The sequence below is a fragment of the Eptesicus fuscus genome, chromosome 1 (assembly GCF_027574615.1).
Source record: "Eptesicus fuscus isolate TK198812 chromosome 1, DD_ASM_mEF_20220401, whole genome shotgun sequence".
NCBI lineage: Eukaryota > Metazoa > Chordata > Mammalia > Chiroptera > Vespertilionidae > Eptesicus > Eptesicus fuscus.
Window position 1 is genome coordinate 63,072,632 of NC_072473.1, and position 20,194 is coordinate 63,092,825.

At 35.9% G+C, this 20,194-nt stretch overlaps 2 non-coding genes across 2 annotated transcripts; one reads left to right on the forward strand and one right to left on the reverse strand.

Moving 5' to 3' along the window:
* The first annotated feature begins 254 nt into the window (after positions 1 to 254).
* LOC114227021 (small nucleolar RNA SNORA52) lies at positions 255 to 391 on the forward strand. The gene has a single exon (XR_003613105.1). It is a non-coding gene; the product is annotated as a small nucleolar RNA SNORA52 (small nucleolar RNA).
* An 11,602-nt stretch (positions 392 to 11,993) lies between these two features.
* LOC114227025 (small nucleolar RNA SNORD22) lies at positions 11,994 to 12,133 on the reverse strand. The gene has a single exon (XR_003613109.2). It is a non-coding gene; the product is annotated as a small nucleolar RNA SNORD22 (small nucleolar RNA).
* Positions 12,134 to 20,194: the final 8,061 nt, after the last annotated feature.

A 20,194-nucleotide genomic window follows, 5' to 3' on the forward strand; every position in this document is an offset into this window, starting at 1 on the left:
ATGGACCCAAAACACCCTCAGCAATCTTGAGAAAGAACAAAGTTGGAGGTATCACAATACCAGATATCAAGCTACACTGCAAGGCCATAGTTATAAAAACAGCACAGTACTGGCATAAGAACAGGCATGTGGATCAATGGAACAGAACAGAGAGCCCAGAAATAAACCCATGCCTTTATGGTCAATTAATATATGACAAAGAGGCACGAGCATACAATAGAATAAAGACAATCTCTTCAATAAATGGTGTTGGGTGGTCCAACCTAATTCCGGTTGGCCGCCTGTGGCCTTCCAGGTTTCGCTTGTGGACCAGAGAAGCCTAGGAGCCTCGCCCCGAGGAGGAGTGAGCACTGCTTCCGCGAGCTCATGCCAGGGGCACTTCTAGACACTCTGAAAAAAAAAAATGGTGTTGGGAAAATTGGGCAAGTATGTGAAAAAATAAATAAAACTAGACCACCAACTTACACCATACATAAGAATAAACTCAAATGAATTGAAGACTTAAATGTAAGTCATGAAACCATAAAAATACTAGAAGAAAACATAAGCAGTAAAATCTCTGACATCATTGGTAGCAATATTTTTGCTGCTATACCTCCTCAGCAAGGTAAACAAAGGAAAAATAAACAGATGGGACTACATCATTCTAAAAATCTTTTGCACAGAAAAAGAAACCATCACCAAAATAAAAAGGGAACCCATTTCATTTTGAGAGAACATATTCAACAATGATATTTCGGATAAAACTGAACACAAAGAAGACAAACAATTCAATTAAAAATGGGCAAAGGACCTGAATAGACACTTTTCCAAAGAGGCCAATAGTCATATGAAAAAATGCTCAAAGTCACTAATTATCAGAGACGTGCAAATTAAAATCACAATGATATATCACAGTGGTGGGGAGAGGTAGAAGAGAATAAAGGGGGGATAAATGGTGATGAAAGATGACTCGACTTGGTGTGGTAAACACACAGTACAATATGCAGATTATGTATTGTAGAGTTATATATCTGAAACCCATATAATTTTATTAATCAATATCACCCTAAGAAATGTTTAAAAATTAATTAATTAATTAATTAAATGGTGTTATAACCCTGTGAGGACAATGATAACTTTATTAACATTTTTAATAAAAATAAATAAAATAAGCATGCCCTTGATAAACTTCCTTCCTTTTTATAATCCTTTCTACTCATCTACGTTAATTGCATGAGATGTGGGTTATCTCTGTCAAAGCAGAACAAATATATGCATGTGTGTATAAAACCTGTCAGAATGAGATAGTAAGTACTACTCTCGTCCATTTGAAGCTGATGTGACCTTTAAAACTAAACAGTACTCTCAACTAATAAATCACCATTTAGAAAGAAAAAGCTTGACAAAAGAGTTATATAATTTGATACTAAACATCTAGAAAATGAACATTGAAAGAAAATATATTGCATTGAACATAGATCATTATTTCAATATTGTTAAATAAATATTCTGAAAGAAATTTCCATTCAATTACATGTATCAGAAAGATTATAATTTAAAAATACAGTAAATACAAGCATTCAAAGTATCCAAAATAGATAAGATCTCAGAGGAACTCTGAATTGCTATCTTTTGGAGAAAGTGTTGAGAAGATGAAAGGAAGCTCAATGAATTATTTTAGTTAATAAAATGTGTTTATAAACCTGCTGTGAGGATATTTTAATGATTTTTAAGAAGGGAAAACTTAGGAAAAGAACGAATACTTGGTTGCTATAATAAGAAAAATTTTGATAATGTCTTGTAAACTTTCATATTAACATTAATCTCATTATCCTGTTTCAACTTTATTTTCCTGTCAATAGGTTGCCAGTAGCTATATTTTCTCTTAATTTCCCTTCCTACCAGTCTTGATGTGGCTTGTTCTTTAATTCCCTGGTTGTGGAACTTCCATTCAGCCAGATTTTAGACAGTCCTAATGGTGGTTGCTTTATAGTTTAGTTGTAATTTTAATATGGTTGTAGGAGGAGGCAAGAACCGCAATTACCTATGCCTCCATCTTGACAGCAAGTTTTTACTTATAGACAGGTTAAATTTACCAGTAGACAAAAGTTTGATATAGTTTGAACAGAGAAGTGGATAGACATTCCTGATTCAAATTTCAGGGGTTCACATACTACTTCTAATCTACTGCCTTAAAAAGGAAAACGTAGCCAGGATTATTTATGTATTTTCTACGGCTGCTTTCAGGCTACACCAGCACAGTAGAGTAAATGCAACAGAAAATGTATACCCTACAAAATCGGAATTATTACCTATGTGGCCCTTTACAAGAAAGTTTATTGATGCCTGTTCTAGTGTATTATTACTTTATTGGTTCTTCCATTGCAAAGTGATAGAATTTTACAAGAAAGGACACAAGACTTGTTAATGCTTCCACATATTCTACAAGGCATCTGGAATTAATATCTAAGGAACAAAAAAGAATAAAGGGACAGGAACACTTCACAATAGAATCCAAATTGGCAAATATCACTGATAATAAACTCTACTGTCCAATATGCCACTGTTGCATCATGCAAACTTTTAACTGTTTTCTACATGACCGAGCTAGTATCCAAACACCACTCCAGAGTCTAAAAATGTGTATTAATTAGTTTATTCAGCTGAGCAGTCAGTCACTCTGTATTTTATTGTCCATTCTATAATTGAGTGTAAGGCACTGAGCTTCAGTTAAGTAGTGTATGAGAATATTAATATTAGTTTATAATAATTATACCTGGGAAAATTTATCCTATAAGTTGAAAGGATAAAATGAAAACACTTTATAGTAAAAAAAAAAAAAAAAAGTATTACTAATGCCCTAAATTGAGCAGATCAGCTACTGTTAGGCATCAAGATTAATTTTTTTTTTTTTAAATTATATTTTATTGATTTTTTTTTACAGAGAGGAAGAGAGAGGGATAGAGAGTTAGAAACATCAATGAGAGAGAAACATCCATCAGCTGCCTCTTGCACACCCCCCACTGGGGATGTGCCCGCAACCAAGGTACATGCCCTTGACCGGAATCGAACCTGGGACCCTTGAGTCCGCAGGCCGACGCTCCATCCACTGAGCCAAACCGGTTTCGGCAAGATTAATTTTATATTCTTTCCACTGGACCAGTGGTTCTCAACCTTTCTAATGCCGTGACCCTTTAATACAGTTCCTCATGTTGTGGTGACCCCCAACCATAAAATTATTTTCGTTGCTACTTCATAACTGTAATTTTGCTACTGTCAATGAATCATAATGTAAATATCTGTGTTTTCTGATGGTCTTAGGCGACCTACAGGTTGAGAATCGCTAGCAGGGTCACCTAAGACCATCGGAAAACACAGATATTTACATTATGATTCATTGACAGTAGCAAAATTACAGTTATGAAGTAGCAACGAAAATAATTTTATGGTTGGGGGTCACCACAACATGAAGAACTGTATTAAAGGGTCACGGCATTAGGAAGGTTGAGAACCACTGTACTAGACCATCTGCTTAATAATTCTTAATAACTAATATTAATTATTACTATGGAAATATTGGACTTGAATTAAGGATATCTGGATATAAATATTTTATTTTTTTTTGAAAAATGTGTTATTAAGTTAGTCTATTTTTAGAGTCTCAGTATTCTTACATGTACTAACATATACTACTAGAAGATTATTGGTAGTGTTAGATACAGCATGTGAAATCACTGAGGTCACTAGGTTCTCCATAAATGTTATTTGTATTTATATGTGAAATACATAAAGGAATTTCAAAACAATGTTCCATAATTACTACAATTAAAATTTTATCATATCCCTTAGTCACATTATGACTTCCATATTCTGAAATACATTTCAATACTTAGAATTTTGCTAATTCCTTTTACATTTTAAGTTGTCAGATTTTTCTTCAGAATTTGAATTCAGAGACTTATGATGTTGGTTTCTCTTGATCATCAATTTACCCAGTTTTGCACTTATAGTGCAATTAGAAAAAAACTGATATGCATTACCAAATTTAGTCAATTATGCAGATTTACTATTAAAATTATTTCAATTTTTGTGGTAAAATATAGCTTGGCAGTCTGAATATGGCACTGGAACTTTTTTTTAAATATTACATTTTATTTAGCATAAATTCTTATTCCGAAATATATAACTATTTTACCTTTTTGCTTTTTTGAACTTCAGCTGCAAGATTAATAATAGCCATTCTTTAAAATTATTATGTAGCCTTGTTGGTGTGGCTCATTGGTTGAGTGTTGACCTATGAACCGGGAGGTCATGGCTCTATTCCCAGTCAGGGCACATGCCCAGGTTGCAGGTTTGATCACTAGTAGGGGACATGCAGGAGTCAGCCAACTGATCAATGATTCTCACTCATCATTGATGTTTCTACTTCTCTCTCTCTTTCCCTTCCTCTCGGAAATCAATAAAAATATACTTTAAAAAATAAAAAATAAATTTATGTAGTTCTTATCTTTCAAAATTATTCAGACTACTATCTAATATAAAAAAGTTACGGAAAATAAAAAAGTAAGATGAGTATATCCTATATAATAAAGCTTAATATGCTAAGAGTCCGGTCATCTGGTCATCCGTTCAACCACTCATAGCATAATATGCTAATGATATGCTAAGGCCACTCAACTGCTCACTATGACATTCACTGACCACCAGGGGTCAGAAGCTCTGACCAGTAGGTTAGCTTGCTGCTGGAGTCCAGCCTATTTGGAATGAGTGAGATGGGCTGGACATGCCCTGGAGCCCTCCTGCAGTCTCTCCCCAGCTGGCCAACCTCCTGCATCCCTCCCTGGCCCCAATCATGCACAAATGGGGTCCCTTGGCCTGGCCTGTGCCCTCTCATAATCTGGGACCCCTCAGGGGATGTCGGAGAGCCAGTTTCAGCCCAATCCCGCAGGTCAGGCCAAGGGACCCCACTGGTGCACGAATTTGTGCACCGGGCCTCTAGTCTATATATATATATATAAAGCCTAAGCGACCAGTTGACTGACCGGTCGTCTGGTAGCTATGACGTGCACTGACCACCAGGGGGCAGACGCTCAAAGTAGGAGCTGCCCCTTGGTGGTCAGTGTGCTCCCACAGTGGGAGCGCTGCTCAGCAGACCAACAGGTGCCAGACACCGGGCTCATAGCTGGCGAGCACAGCTGTGGTGGCCCGAGCTTCTCCCATGGAGACTCCCAGTGTGCACCCCTCCCCCATCCAGACCAGGACCGGCATTGGGACTGACTGGGCATGAGCCTGCAACTGCTTCTCAGTCATGGGTGCACCAGTATTGCCCTAGGACAGGCATGGAGACTGCAGCAGAGCGGCAGCAAGCCTACCGAGCATTGGCAGCAGTAGGAACAGCAGGGCTGGGATGAGCAGGAGTGGTACCCGGCCCGGCCTCGGGCTCCTCCCTGGCTGCCTGCCACTTTGGCACTACTACATCCCTCAGGGGATGTAGGACTGCCGGTTTTGGCCGATCCTCGCAGGCCAGACTGAGGGACCCCCACCAATGCACGAATCCGTGCACCGGGCCTCTAGTATAAATATAAAATATTACGATTTATTTCTTATAGCAAGTTTTTATAAACTTGCAAATTCAATTTTGTATTTGATCATGCACTTTCATTTGATGCATAAATTTCTTCATTTTTAGTGTGCAATTTTCAAAAAAGTTCAGTTGCGTTTTTCTACCTGACTTTGAGCAGAGTCAGGAATCTGTATGTTTGTACCTATATTAAGCCATCTAATAGGGGTTTTGTGTTGTTGTTGCTAATTTTATTCTTCATGATACCTCCATATCTATGTAAAACTGAAAGTGTGTTAAGGAATTACAGAAGTTCCTGCATTTATCCCAGTCAGGTAAGTTGGAGTCCTGTTGTAGTGAAATCCAGGAAAAATACCTAATTAGCAAGAGAGAAACAAAAACAATTAAGTTTGTGCTGGTAAAGGGCTATTTGCTTGCAATGTGTGGTGTTTTTTTGTTGTTTTTTTTGGCGGGGGTCGTTTGTTTCTAGCAAGATTTATTGCTTATAATCAATGCTTTTGAAGGAAAGTGGGGAGTGGGTCAGGGTTGAGGAACATCTATAGTCATAATCATTATTAGACATCAGTGGTCAATTTGCAGAAGACAAAGAGCCATATGGAGCATGAACACACCCCACCCACCCATAAAATGAAAGGAAAAAAGGAGAAATTATTGAGAATCTTCCTGCAGTGCACACATAAACCCTTTAAGAAAAGTTTATGTCCTATTTAATCCATATTATCAAAAATAAACTTTTAATGTATTACTGAATTCAGTTTGCTAATATTTTTACATTTATGTTCATTAGAAATATTGGACTGTAATATTCATTTTGTTGTTGTTGTTGTTATATCCTTGACTGGTTTGGTAATGCTGGCCTTGTAAAATAAAATTTTGAAGTATTCCCTCCTTTTCTATTTTTTGTAATAAATTGAGAAAGATCAGTATTAATTCTTTTTTGAATATTTGGTAAAATTTACCAATGAAGCTATCTTGTCTTGAACTTTTGTTTATTGTGAGGTTTTTGATTACTGATTCAACATCTTTACTAGTAATTGGTCTATTTAGATGTTCTATTTCTTCATGATTCAATCTTGGAAGGTGGTATTCATTCTTTTATTTTCAAGTTGTTCAATTTGTTGCTTCTGTGTATTTTAAGAAGAGTTTTCAATATGGAAGTTTTATTCTCATATTCCATTTTACTTTAATAATAGTTTTTTATTGTTCTTGGTCTACTATTTCTTGTTTATTCTTCAAATGTCTTATTTCTTAAAGACCAGTAATAAGAATCAGGGGTAAGACTCTGGATGATTCCTTGCTTTCTTAGTTCACCATACTAAGAGGTTTAATGAAATGCACTTTGTTTTAATTGATGGCATTTTCTGTGGATCAAGGTAAAAGAGCTGATTTCTTATTTCTGATTTTGTGATTCAGTTCTGTTTCGTATACCTTTAATCGCCATTGCTTGCTTGCTTGCTTTATTCTTTCACTACCAATCTACCAAGAGATGTCTCCTCCTTTCAAAATGCCCCATTCTTTCCCTGAAAGGTTGTTTTCCTAAGACTTTTCCTATGAAGTCTTTTCTTTTTTATTCCATTTCAATTTATTTTTATTATATTATTCTCTATTCTCACCTGAATTAAGTACAAATTTTTCTTACCAGGCTTTAGGTTGTCATTCTCTGTTGTAATTTTTTCCAAGTTCTGCCACAGATAGTACTTGAACTCTCCACTATTCTGTGTTTCTCTGCCTAAGTCAACTATGACATGAATTCTGGAAATCAGTGGTTTCAAAAAGTTTACTGCTTACAGAATTAGCTTCCTAATGCTGCTGTAACAAATTGCCACAAACTTTTTCTCTCACAATTCATGAAGCTACATGTCTGAAATCAAGGTGTCAGTGGAGCCATAATCACCTCTGAAAGCTTTAAGAAATTATCTTCCCTTACCGCTTCCTTGCTTCTGGTGACTGCCAGCAATCCTTGGCATGCCTTGACTTGCAGGTGCATCACTGTACAGCCTCTCTCTTCATATGGCTGACTTTCTTCTGTGATGTCTGTATCCCTGTGTGTCTTCTCCCCTTATAAGGACAATAAGGCTAAAATTAGGGCTCACTCTAATCCAGTTTGACTAGGTATATATGCAGACTATTTTTCCAAATAAAGTCACATTCTGAGTTTCAAGGTGAACATCAATTTTAGGGGAATACTACTCAACCCAGTACACTTACTTATACTAAATTATGCTATAGGCATAGATTGCAGTGGTTTTATTTGCTCTGTTCATATATAATATTAGAGGCCCAGTGCATGAAATTCTTGCACGGGGGGGGGGGGGGAGTGTTTTCTCAGCCTGGCCTGCACCCTCTCCAATCCAGGACCCCTTGGGGGATGTCCGACTGCCCACTTGCAATCCGGGACCTCTGGCTCTTAACTGCTTGCCTGACTGCCTGCCGGCATGATTGCCCTTAACCGCCTCTACCTCGGCCCCTACCACCGTGGCTTTGTCCGGAAGATGTCTGAAAGATGTCCAGTCTAATTTGCATATTACCCTTTTATTAGTATAGACTAGAGGCCTGGTGCACAAAATTCGTGCACGGGGGTCCCTCAGCCCAACCTGCACCCTCAACAATCCAGGAGCTCTCAGAGGATATCCTACTGATGGCTTAGGCCCACTCCCCATGGTTCTCTGCTCTCTGCGGGGTCTGGAGGTTTCCCTGCATCCATGGAGATGAAGCCCCCATGCCCTGCTGTGGCTCTCTGCCTGCTGCTGCCATGTGCCATGTGAAGGAAGCCCCAATGCCCTGTTTTCCAGACTCTGTCTGCAGGGCCTGGGGGTGTTCCCACCACCACTGCCCACTAAGGAAGCCCCCAAGCCCTGCTGTCTGGGCTCTGTCTGTCATGTCTGGGGACTTCCCTGCCTCTGCCCCACTAAGGAAGCCGCCATGCTTGGCTTTGCAGGGCCTGGAGGCTTCCCGGCTGCCAAGATCAGGAAGCCGCCATGCCCTGCTCTGCTGGCACTGGAGTCTTCCCGATTGCCATGGCGACCAACGGGAAGACTCCAGGCCCTGCTCCTCCGCTGGTTTACGTGTGCGCGCCGTGGCGACAGGCCCAATCGCCACGGCGACCATCAGGAAGACTCCAGGCCCTGCCCTCCACGGGCTCCTTGTGTGCAGGGCCTGGTGTCTTCCCCATCACCACGGCGACAGGCCCTGCTCCTCCACCAGCTCCGTGTGTGCAGGGCCTGGCAGCTTCCCGCTGCAGCAGCACTAAGGAAGCAACCATGCCCTGCTCTCAGTGCTCTGTTTGCTGGTGGGACAGGCCAGACACTCCAGCAGCAGGGCTGAGGGGACTGGGCACCGCCATCTTGTGGGTATGGGGGCCGTCATTTTGTCATGGAGTGATGCCTAATTTGCATATTACTCTATTATTAGATAGGATAGTTTCTGAAAGAAGGTGCAGCAAAATTCAGATTTAGGTAGCTGTCATTGCCCTTTAGGAAACTAGATCATCAAAACACTCTAATTGATCCCTGGCCAGTGTGGCTCACTCAGTAGGTGACGTTGATGTCTCTCTCTCTCTCTCTATCTCTCTATCTATCTATCTATCTCTATCTCTCATACTTTCTCTCTAAAAATCAATAAAAAATCTTTCAAAAAAACACACTAACTGATGCTATAAAATCATTCAATTAATCAATTTTAGGTAATGATCATAAAGTTTTCTCTTGATTCTTTTTACATCTGTCAAAAGTGTTTTTTCTCAGAAAATTGTTATAACATTTTATTGACAATTAGCATACTTAACTCTTTTTCTCTTCCACAGTGGTATAAGAACACTGAACTCCTTCAAGAGGGGGGAGGGGCAAAAAATCAGGAGGTGAATATAAAAACAACAACAAAGTGGTTTTTGAAAACACCTACTGGTAGTTAATAATTTTGCCAAGAATGTTTCTGGTCAGAGCAACATAAAACCCAGTTGACTTAATAGACCTGGTAGTTATTTTGATCATCACAAACTTTTTTGATGTGAAGATACCGTATTTTCCAGCGCATAAGATGACTGGGCGTATAAGATTTTCCTGGGTTAAAAAGTTGTCTTATACTCCGGAAAATACGGTACCTGACACTCTATTCATAAGAGACACTTGGGCAAAAAGCCTATTTACTATTACCGTATTTTCCGGCGTATAAGACGACTTTTTAACCCAGGAAAATCTTATACGCCCAGTTGTATTATACGCCAGAAAATACGGTACTTAGAATTGTTTTATTAATTTTGTTATTAATCTTGTTATTAAATGTATTGGGATTACACTGATTAATAAGATCTATAGGTTTCAAGTGTTCATTTCTATGATACATGATCAGTATATTTGCATTGTGTGCCCATGACCCAAAGTCAAATCTTCTGTCACCATTTACTTGGCCCCCTTTACCCTTTACAATCCCCCATCTCTTTCCTTCTGGTAATCACCACACTGTTGTCTGTGTTTATGAGTTTCAGTTTTATATCCCACATATGATTTTATATGGTTTATAGCTTTTTCTGACTTATTTTGCTTAGCATGATATTCTCAAGGTCCATCCGTGTTGGGGCAAATGGCGGTATTTCATCTTTTCTTATGGCTGAGTTATATTCCATTGTATATATGTACCACATCTAGGTTATGGAGAAAAAGGAACCCTCATTCACTCCTGGTGGAAATGTAATCTGGTACAGCCACTATGGAGAACAGTATAAAGGTTCTTCAAAAAATTAATAATAAAATTATCTTATGACCCAGCAATCCCTCTTCTAAGTATCAAACCAAAAATTTGAAAAAAATTTTACACAAAGATATATGCATCCCAATGTTCATTGCAGCATTATTCACGGTGACCAAGACATGGGAACAACAGAAGTGTCCTTCGATAGATGATTGGATACATTTTTTGATTGGATAATTTTTAAACTGTTTTTAACCTGATCTAGTATATCTGATATGTAAGTTAAGTTCAGCTTAAGTTCTTCCCATCAGCCCTTATTCCTCTTTACTCTATAGGTTCAAAAGAATTTTATCAAAAGATACTTTTTTATTTTAAATCTTTATTGTTGAAAGTATTACATATGTCCTCTTTTTTATCCCATTGACCCCTTATAGCCTGCCCCTGACCCTTGCCCCAGGCCTTCACCACCCTATTGCCTATGTCCATTGGTTATGCATATATGTATACAAGTTCTTTGGTTGATCTCTTCCCACCTACCCTCCTATCCCTGCCTTCCCTCTGTTTTCTGGTCCATTTATTCAGCCACTGAAAATGTTCCTTTATTTCTTAATTTCTGTGTGATTGCCATCATAACATTTTTCTAGCTGGCTTCAAGACAAATTGTAAAGCGGCCAATTATCCTAAGCAAATTATATGGGATTCTCATGGTTCTTTTTCCTGGTTTCATCTTGGTTGATTTGATCAAACTATAATTTTCATACAAGTGATGAGGCATTCCAGTGGAAAGGTTAGAGAATAAAGAAAGCTTGCAAAACAAACCACATATTTCAAAGATTTTACTTTTTACTGAGTAAACAGAGACTCTCCTTGTGATAATCTTGGATTTAAGAAAATATTAAAAAAGCATACACAGCGGTAAAAAAGAAGGAATTCTCACCATTTGCAACAGCATAGATGGAACTGGAGAGCATTATACAAAGTGAAATAAGCCAGTCAGAGAAAGATAAATATCACATGATCTCACTCATTTATGGAATATAATGAACAACATAAACTTATGAACAAAAACAGATCCAGAGACAGAGAAACATTGATCAGACCATCAAACCTCAGAGGGAAGGTAGGGGAGGGTGGTGGTAAGGGGGAGAGATCAACCAAAGGACTTGTATGCATGCATATAAGCCTAACCAATGGACACAGACACCAGGGGGTGAGGGCATGAGTGGGGGGGATGGGGGGGGTAATGGGGGAATAAGGACACATATGTAACACCTTAATCAATAAAGAAATTTTTAAAAAGGCATACAATTCTCATATATTTTAATAATAGTAACTATTGGTATTTTAAAAATCTAATTCTTTTTTTAATTTTGTAGCTTCATTTGTTAAAATAAGAGAAAACATTTAATACATTCATTAGGTGAGATTTAACGGGTGCCTGTCATAATCATAAATCAACCAATCACCACCTATTTGTTGAATTTTTGCTGTGTGCAAAGCATGGTTTTTGGCTAAAGAGAGACAAAGACATACAAATGTACAAGAAAGAGGTTGGAAGTGAATAATTAAAATGTATCCATCACCTTTGCTTTGAAAAATTTACTCACAAAAAGTACCGTGATTTGAATTTAGAACATTTGGTGTGACATTTAATTCTCACAGATGGATAAAAATGGACTGATTACTTATTTTTACAAGCAGAGAAAACTCATTACTTACATTCTTAGCTACAGCTCCTAAACCACTCCATATATATATATATATTTTTTTTTTTTTCCTGGAACAAACTTGCCTCTTCTCCCCCAGCCAGCCCCAGTGGGATCACCATTATAGGCTCTAGGACCAGGACAGGAGGTAAAACATGTGAATGTTTCCTCACTGGGAAACCCACTCCATATCTTTTAGATGACAGGTATTTGTAGGTCACTGACAGTTGGATTTGAGTGTCTTTCATTCTACTTAATTTTTTTTGTATGAGAAAAAGCTGAAGCCAAATAATCAATTTGAAGAGAACTGTAATTTATATCCTGATCAGAAATTACTATAGTTTCCTTGATCATAGTATTCTTTTTAAATTTAGAGTGTGATTTACATCTGTTTTAGCTAATTTACTAGTACAGATTATGCATAATTATAACTTCTAGATTATGGTTCATATTTCATAAAAAGGACCACTCTTAACACAGACATGCAAGACTCTTGTCTGAAATAAAGCTACATTATCTCATTGAAACATAAGGTAATGAATGTTAATTTTCTGATCTGAAAGTATTAAAACTCTCTTCTTAATGTAACATGAACTGAAGGGAGATGGTTTAATGTTTAACATAAGATTCTAGTTTCTCATTTTTATTTCTAGGAAAACAAGCTTATGAAGTGATTTAAATATAATAATTACTGATCACATATGCTAGAGGGGGAAATTTTAATTTAATATAGTTTGAAATTATTTTTTATTCCATACACAACATTTGCATTTATAAACTAAAATGGATTTGTAATCAAATTATTGATCATCATTTTAAATGTAATAATTCTTAGGTAAAATTCATAATTTGCACATATATTTAATAAAATTCACCTATCTCACTTTAAAAATGAAAATAGATAAAATTAGGTTACAAAAGGAAAGACAAAATAAAAAGGAGATGTTTTCTGGACAAAGGAATAAGAGTTCAATTTTATCCAATGGTAGAAATGTACATGAAAATTAATTAGGTGAATTAAAGCACTGAAAATTTGACAAAAGCTATTGTAATAAAACACTCAAATCATAAAATATAAATCATTTATGAACAAAAAGCTCTTTTTTAGAGAATATTTCCAAATTAATCTATTAAATGAGATGGTCCTTCAAAATGTGATTTTTATTTTACAATAATTTCCCCTGTTTTGATATTAGAAAATGCAAAGCATTACTTTAAACATTAATACAGATAAAAGTGAATTATTGTCACACTATTCTAGTTTAGCTTCTTTTTTATTTCTCTGCTGTTTGCAATTAGTACAGAGGTTTAGAATATTTTCTGTTTGAAATATGGGATATAATCATTACCAACAGTGAAAAGAAAATTATAATATGAAAATAATAATTATCAATACTGGTATAGGTTTCAGTTTGTACTAGAAGGCTCTGTATGAAATTCTAACTTTAAATTTTTACACTTTTTCTTTTGTTCTGCAAAGTCTGAAGCATTTCTAATGTTCTCTGTTGGAAATCATTTATCAGTTTAATGAACACATTCAAGGAAAGATAACCATAGGGAAGGAAGAGGGAAGATCTGATTCTTTTGTTGCACACATAGTATAACTACCCGTCTCTCAGTATATCTGACAGACTCCAAACATTAAATTAACTGAAATAAAAACCTCATTCTGAACTGTGATTTCCCATACATACCAAACAGCCTGTAAAATGCCTTAGATTTTATGTGCAAATCCATTAAGCACACTGTAGAGAAAAGTATAGCAAGTGCATGGTTGAATATATGCTCATAGAAAGCTTCCATACTTTGTTAACTTCATAGCTGAATTGATCCACAGGGTGCAAAGCAAGGCACTGAGAAGACTAAATGGCCTAGCATAGTTGGGAATGGAATTGCATTCTGAATGAAAGCACAACATTGGGAAGAAACTCAAAAACAGAATCATTTCCTATTCTGTTATCTTTCTACTGTTCATGTAAACTTAAGTATGTGGAAATGAAGCTTGTCAATTATTGTGCTCAAAGGCAATGCCAGTTGTTGGAGTGATTAGGTTTTAGTAAAGACCAGTTTGATGAAAACCTTCTCAAGAATCATTCCTTTGATTGTGTATTTCTTATGGATCTTTAAGAGTTGTACTAGATCATTGACAGAAGTTATTAATCTTTTCAATTTTTGTTATTATCTTTATATTTGAACACATTTCATTGGCATACAAAAAATGGGTGTTTTTTTTCTTTCTTGATTAAGGGCCGTATACAACTATCTAACAGTCAGCAAGCAGCAGGAGGTTAATGGCAATGAACTAGAATAAAACTAAATGTCACCTCATCTTACTTTTCTTTAAAACCTTCTAAGTAGATAAGACATGCTCAGAAAGCTGTAAAATGTGCCCTTTGCTTACAAGAAAAAGGTCACTTCTGAGCTAACAAATTATAATAGGCTACTCATAAATGATCGCATCAGTGACTGAAATATGGTGCTATGCACACTTTAAATGTTGGTGCAATTACTTTAGCCCTAACTTGTGATTCCTTTTTTTACCTGATAGGAAGTACCTTGGAGCTTTTGAAAAATTTACAAAATATAATATAAATTCATGAACTAAATGAAATGTCTTAAAGTCAATATAATCATATTTGTTTTGTCACCTACACAGTTTACCTTTCAAGTCTACATACTTAATTATGCATGATCATGGATCCATCAACTAATATGCTGAGGAAACATAACTTTTTGGACTACAACAGAAATGGTGTTGAAAAGTGTGGACAGGTTTTAAGGGCATGCTCTATTGCAGTGTATTCTTTTGAAAAAACTTTGTAAAGCAGCTGTCATAAAGGGCAGTTGAAACCACATGCACTTCCTCAGCTAAAGTAAAAATTTAAATCTGACTATTTTACAGCTACAATGATGATAATGGAGACAGAAGCATGGCTAGGCCATTCTCACATTCTTTATTTCTAATTTACTTTTGTTTCTGTTTTTATACCATCTATAGATTATTTGAAAACTTTCAGAAACCATTTGTTAAAGACAATTCCTATGTTCACAGTAAACATCCAAATTTCTACTGCTAATAAAATGCCTAAAGATCCTCCAAATTAGAAAAACCAACTTGTAATGTCATATACCAGCCACTAGATATGCAGCTAATATAATAAGTGCCAGATAATGGATACTGGATGATGTTTTTTCATGGTAAGTCAATGACAAACATTCCTAGCCACATGTCCTCATGCACTCATAAAGAAGTAATATTTAAACCCAGAGCATTTGTAAAAGGGAAGTTCAAATTCTCGGTTGGTAATAGCTAACTCGAACAGTAGTTGTTAAAATGCAATGCCTTTCAACACTCCCCAAATCTCACATAAAGATAATTTGACACAGAATTGACACGTGACAAAATGTCATAAGGTGAAAAAACACAGCAGCACATGCCGCATTTGGTTAATAGGCAGCTTGTCTAAAATGCCAATTTTATGGGAAAAAAATCACCTGTTTAAGAAAACAACAAAGCTTAGTCTCTGGAGAAATTTTTGTTACAGTGTACAAAGATGGTATTTTAATCTTTATTTTTATAATATTTTAAAAATATTTATAAAACATTGAGTCAGACTCTTCACTTTTTTCTCTCTCTGTTTTTACAAATAACTCAGACAGGTTCTCATTCTATTGTTTGGAAATCATCAGTGATTTCTGATTCCCTATAGAATAAAGTCCAATTTCCTTAGATTTTTATCCATTGTCATTCATAATCTGGCCCTAAGGAACATTTCCAGAATCAAGGCTAAATGTGCATGACATTATTTTGCTGCAATTGACTAATTGCTGCTCCTCACACAAATCATTAATTTTTGTCTCTGTGTAATTTCACTTATGTTTTTCTTTCTGTCAAGAAAGTTTGTTCCAACCCTTTTCTTCTGGAAGTATCTTTCTATATCTTGACTTACCCAAATATTACTTATTTCCTGAAACTTTCTTTGGAAACTCCTCTAATCTTATTCATTTATTTACTCAACAAATATTTATTGAATTCTCTCCATATGGCAGGCACTTGTTCACTGGGGATACTCACAAAATAAGGAAGACAGGGAGTATATAAGATGAAATTAATCACTTTTCCCTACTCCTGTAATTTTTATTCATGTTAATAATAATATCATTATTTGTGTTTGTTTCTGTCTCATCCATTAATACGTGAACTCCCCAGCCAAGTCAGGATAAATATATTATTCTTCTTTGAATTTCTACAATATTGTCTTTTGAAGTCTTATCATAATGATTTTTTGGTAAAGAGCCATTAAATTAAATGAATGCATGATTATATCAAGTATGCAACCGAATCATATTATCTTACTCTCTTCCAAATTCAGTTAAGCTTATATATTCTATAAAATCATGTTCTTCATATGGGATAAAATAATTAAAGCAAGTAGCAAGATTATAGGGTCCTTGACTAATAAGTATTCTATATCTAATATTCTATTCCATAATAGTACCTAGAATGATTCTCAGCATATTTTAAGTGCTCAATAAGGATGTGACAGACTAATGAGAAAATTAGTTATGTTCTTAGGAAAGAAGTTTATATCAGGAAAGTAAAGTTTTAAGTAAAAGTAAGAATCTTTCTAAGATTCATGTCCTGCAACCCCTTTTCTTTTAAAAATGTTAATATGGATTTATTTTAATTTGAATGAAAGAAAATATAACAAATGTATTACTGGATTCAGAAAATGGAAAAATAGCTTATAATCTTGTGGCACATTTCAAAGAAATAAAAATATTAAGATTTCTACTAAAACTCTTAGTAAATAATTTTTTAATGCTATATTTGTCATAAAAAGAAAGAAAAATAAAGGAAATGTGATAGTTTACCCAATAACCTGATCATAATTTCCTGGGTTTTTAATAATGGTTTCCTGCAAGCCCTTTCTCAAATTCCTTATAATATTTATGAAGACATAAAAATATATTTAAAAATAACCTATCCTCTCCCCCCAAATAAGGCGAATATAATAGCTGCTGGCAGAATTGGAAAGGAATGTATACTCATAACAAAAGAAACAGAGCTGAAGTAACTTCTACAGTAAGCAAGATATAGAACAATCCTGCCAGCCAGGTAGGTAGTAAGGAATTTATTATCTGAACAGCCAACTATCTTTAGCATGGGTGCTGTTTTGTGAAAGTGCCAGGTTATTACTTGCCCTCAGACTTTATATTTCATTTCTAGTTAGGACATATAATCATCCCTCCACTGCCTCCAAAAAGGATTTGAAGCTAAGTAGATAATAGGAGTGTATGTCGTAGCAGAAAGTTCACTCAAATAAGTAAAACAAACAACAACAAAATTGTGTGTTGGTGTGTGGGAACTATTCAATGGAACAAGTGTAGAACATGCTGGCAATTAAGTTTTTCTAGGTAGTCCATAGATTTAGAGTGCTATAGAAAGTTTAAATAGTTGTAGTGAATAAATAATTTTGGCATAATTGTAGTATGATCTAGGTACATCAACCTTCTCCATATGTTCTTTTGAGGGGAAATGATGCAGTCAGTGTTAAAGAATGGGCTTTCCATATTTTAAACTTATTACTCAAATGTTTAAGCATTAATATCCGGGGTGGGGGCTGAGGTATGCAATGAAAAAATGTAAATGAATGCTCCCTCTCTCGATGAAGAGTCTTATATCATGCAAAAATAGTGATTTTCCACTTCTGTTGTACGGCATTACTGGGGCTGATACAAACCACATTTTCTGTCTTAAAGCAAATATTGTGCTTATATCTCTCTTACCCTTCAGGATGCTTTAATAAAACTAAAAAAGTATTACAATGACTAGATTTGAAATGTATTGTATATTTAGAGAAATAAGACCTAGTCCTGAAGGCTCAAAAAACATAAGCTCCAGAAATTATTTCATAAACAGAGGGAAAGTGAATAAAAATAAATCTGATTGGCATTACCAATGATTTGTTGGAAAACATGTTCTCCAGGAAACAGGAACAGTAAACAGTAAGGTAAGATTAAAGTCCTTAAGCTTCAAAGAAATGAAAATGAAAAAATTGAGCAATATATATGAAGATTAGAAAGTGGATATTCAGTTTAAGAATTATGGGTATTACTGAATAACAAATCATAAAATTGAATATGAATAATCAACTTAATTGAAGATATTTTTTTCTCTTACATTGAAAACAATGTGTATACAGACTGACAGGCTTTATACTAAGTATATTGGGATCTACATCTAGACACACACTGAAAACAGTTTTAGATTACAAATTAAAATGTAAGTTTTAAAAAATATAACAGAGAAAAATATATAAGCTAAAGATATGGAATAAAATTGAGCTGACTCTGTACTTCTATACAAGACCAAAAACCATAAAACTAGAGAGAAATAGACATATTTTCTACCATTTTATCATTTATATGCCTAAGACACTTCCATTGGTAATAGCATTGCTTATATCAAGGGGTAGTAATTATCTTATACAGTTGAAAGTCACTTTTTCTTTCTCTTAGAGAAGAAAGTAACAAATATTAGAAGAGTGAAAAGTAGAATACATCTTTTTACCCTGTAATATCAGGTTGGTATTAGACATGTCAGTATAAATTCTCTACTGAGGGGAACTAGAATCCATGTCTCTCCAGTAAGAGTAAGCAAATTTAATAATCGGAGTCTCATTTATGATACCATTCTCCACCATAAAACTCCAGAGTTCCATGTGGAAATAGCCAATTCCAAGTGTGGAGCAGGAAGAATACAAGATGATCATGGAACAGCTTTTTTGTGCCAGGAAGATAGGAAATATTCAACAAATGATGAACCACTCCTAAGGGACACAGGGCATAACTTTAATGAATTTTCACTGGACAAAAACTAAGGCAATAAGATTAAGTTAAATTATTATAATAATGTATTATAATTATGTTAATACTAGAGGCCCAGGGCACAAATTCATGCACCAGTGGGGTCCCTCAGCCTGGCCTGTGGGGATCAGTGGACCTCCATGCCTCCATAGCCAAGCCTTACCCACCAGCTCATTGGGCTTCAGCCTGCTGTCCAGGTTTATCCTGCACAGCATGAGTTGTGCGCCAGGGAGGAGCCCGAGCCGGGGGCTGGGCGCCTCACTGCTCCCACTCATCCCATCTCTGCTGTGCCTGGCAATGCCACTGGGGCACGCAGGGAGAGTGTCTGCGGGAGAGGCTGCCACTGCAGCTGTGCTCTCCAGTCATGAGTTTGGCGTCTGGCGCCCATCTGTCAGCTGAGGGGCACTCTTGCTGTGCGTCTGTCCCCTGGTGGTCAGTGCGCATCATAGCTACCGGCTGGTCTGCTGGTCATCTGGTTATCTGGTTGTCCAGTCGCTTAGGCTTTTATATATATAAATTGTAGAATCCATGAGTTTATACTGATATAAATGAATAAATAAATATAGTGGAGAAAGAAAAGCTCTTTCTTTTTTTAAAAAATATATTTTATTGATTTTTTTACAGAGAGGAAGGGAGAGGTATAGAGAGTTAGAAACATCGATGAGAGAGAAACATTGATCAGCTGCCTCCTGCACACCTCCTACCGGGGATGTGCCTGCAACCAAGGTACATGCTCTTGACCGGAATAGAACCTGGGACCTTTTAATCCGCAGGCCGATGCTCTATCCACTGAGCCAAACCAGTTAGGGCAGGAAAGCTCTTTCTTACATTTGAATGCCAACTAATAATTATAGAAGAAATGCAGAGTTAGGAAATTATAATTAAATGTTTAAACTAGTGGGTTCAGATATTCATGTGGCAAAGATATCTACATATTCTCAAAGAATCTCCCTAATATTACTAATTACTAACTAGGTTATCAAAGTTAACATCTTGATAAAACATACTGAAGAGATTACATCACTCTGAGTTAATCTTGCCCTAAAATAAATGAACTGAGACCTATAATGAAAAGTAACAGGTCGCAAATTGAGGAATATTCTACTAAAATGGCTAGCATGTATTTAATTTTGAGGTCAAGAAACACTAAGAAAGGCTGAGGAACTCTTTCAGGTTATAGAATATGAGGCAGACATCACACAAACATGATTTGAGATTTTGGACTGGATATTGGAATGGAAGGAAAATAGATATAAAAAGTACTGCAAAAATTGATGGCATTTAAATGAGATATGATTGGGTAATAGTATTATATTAATATTAAATTATCTGAATTTTATAATTTTACTGTGGTTACTTATGTTCATTT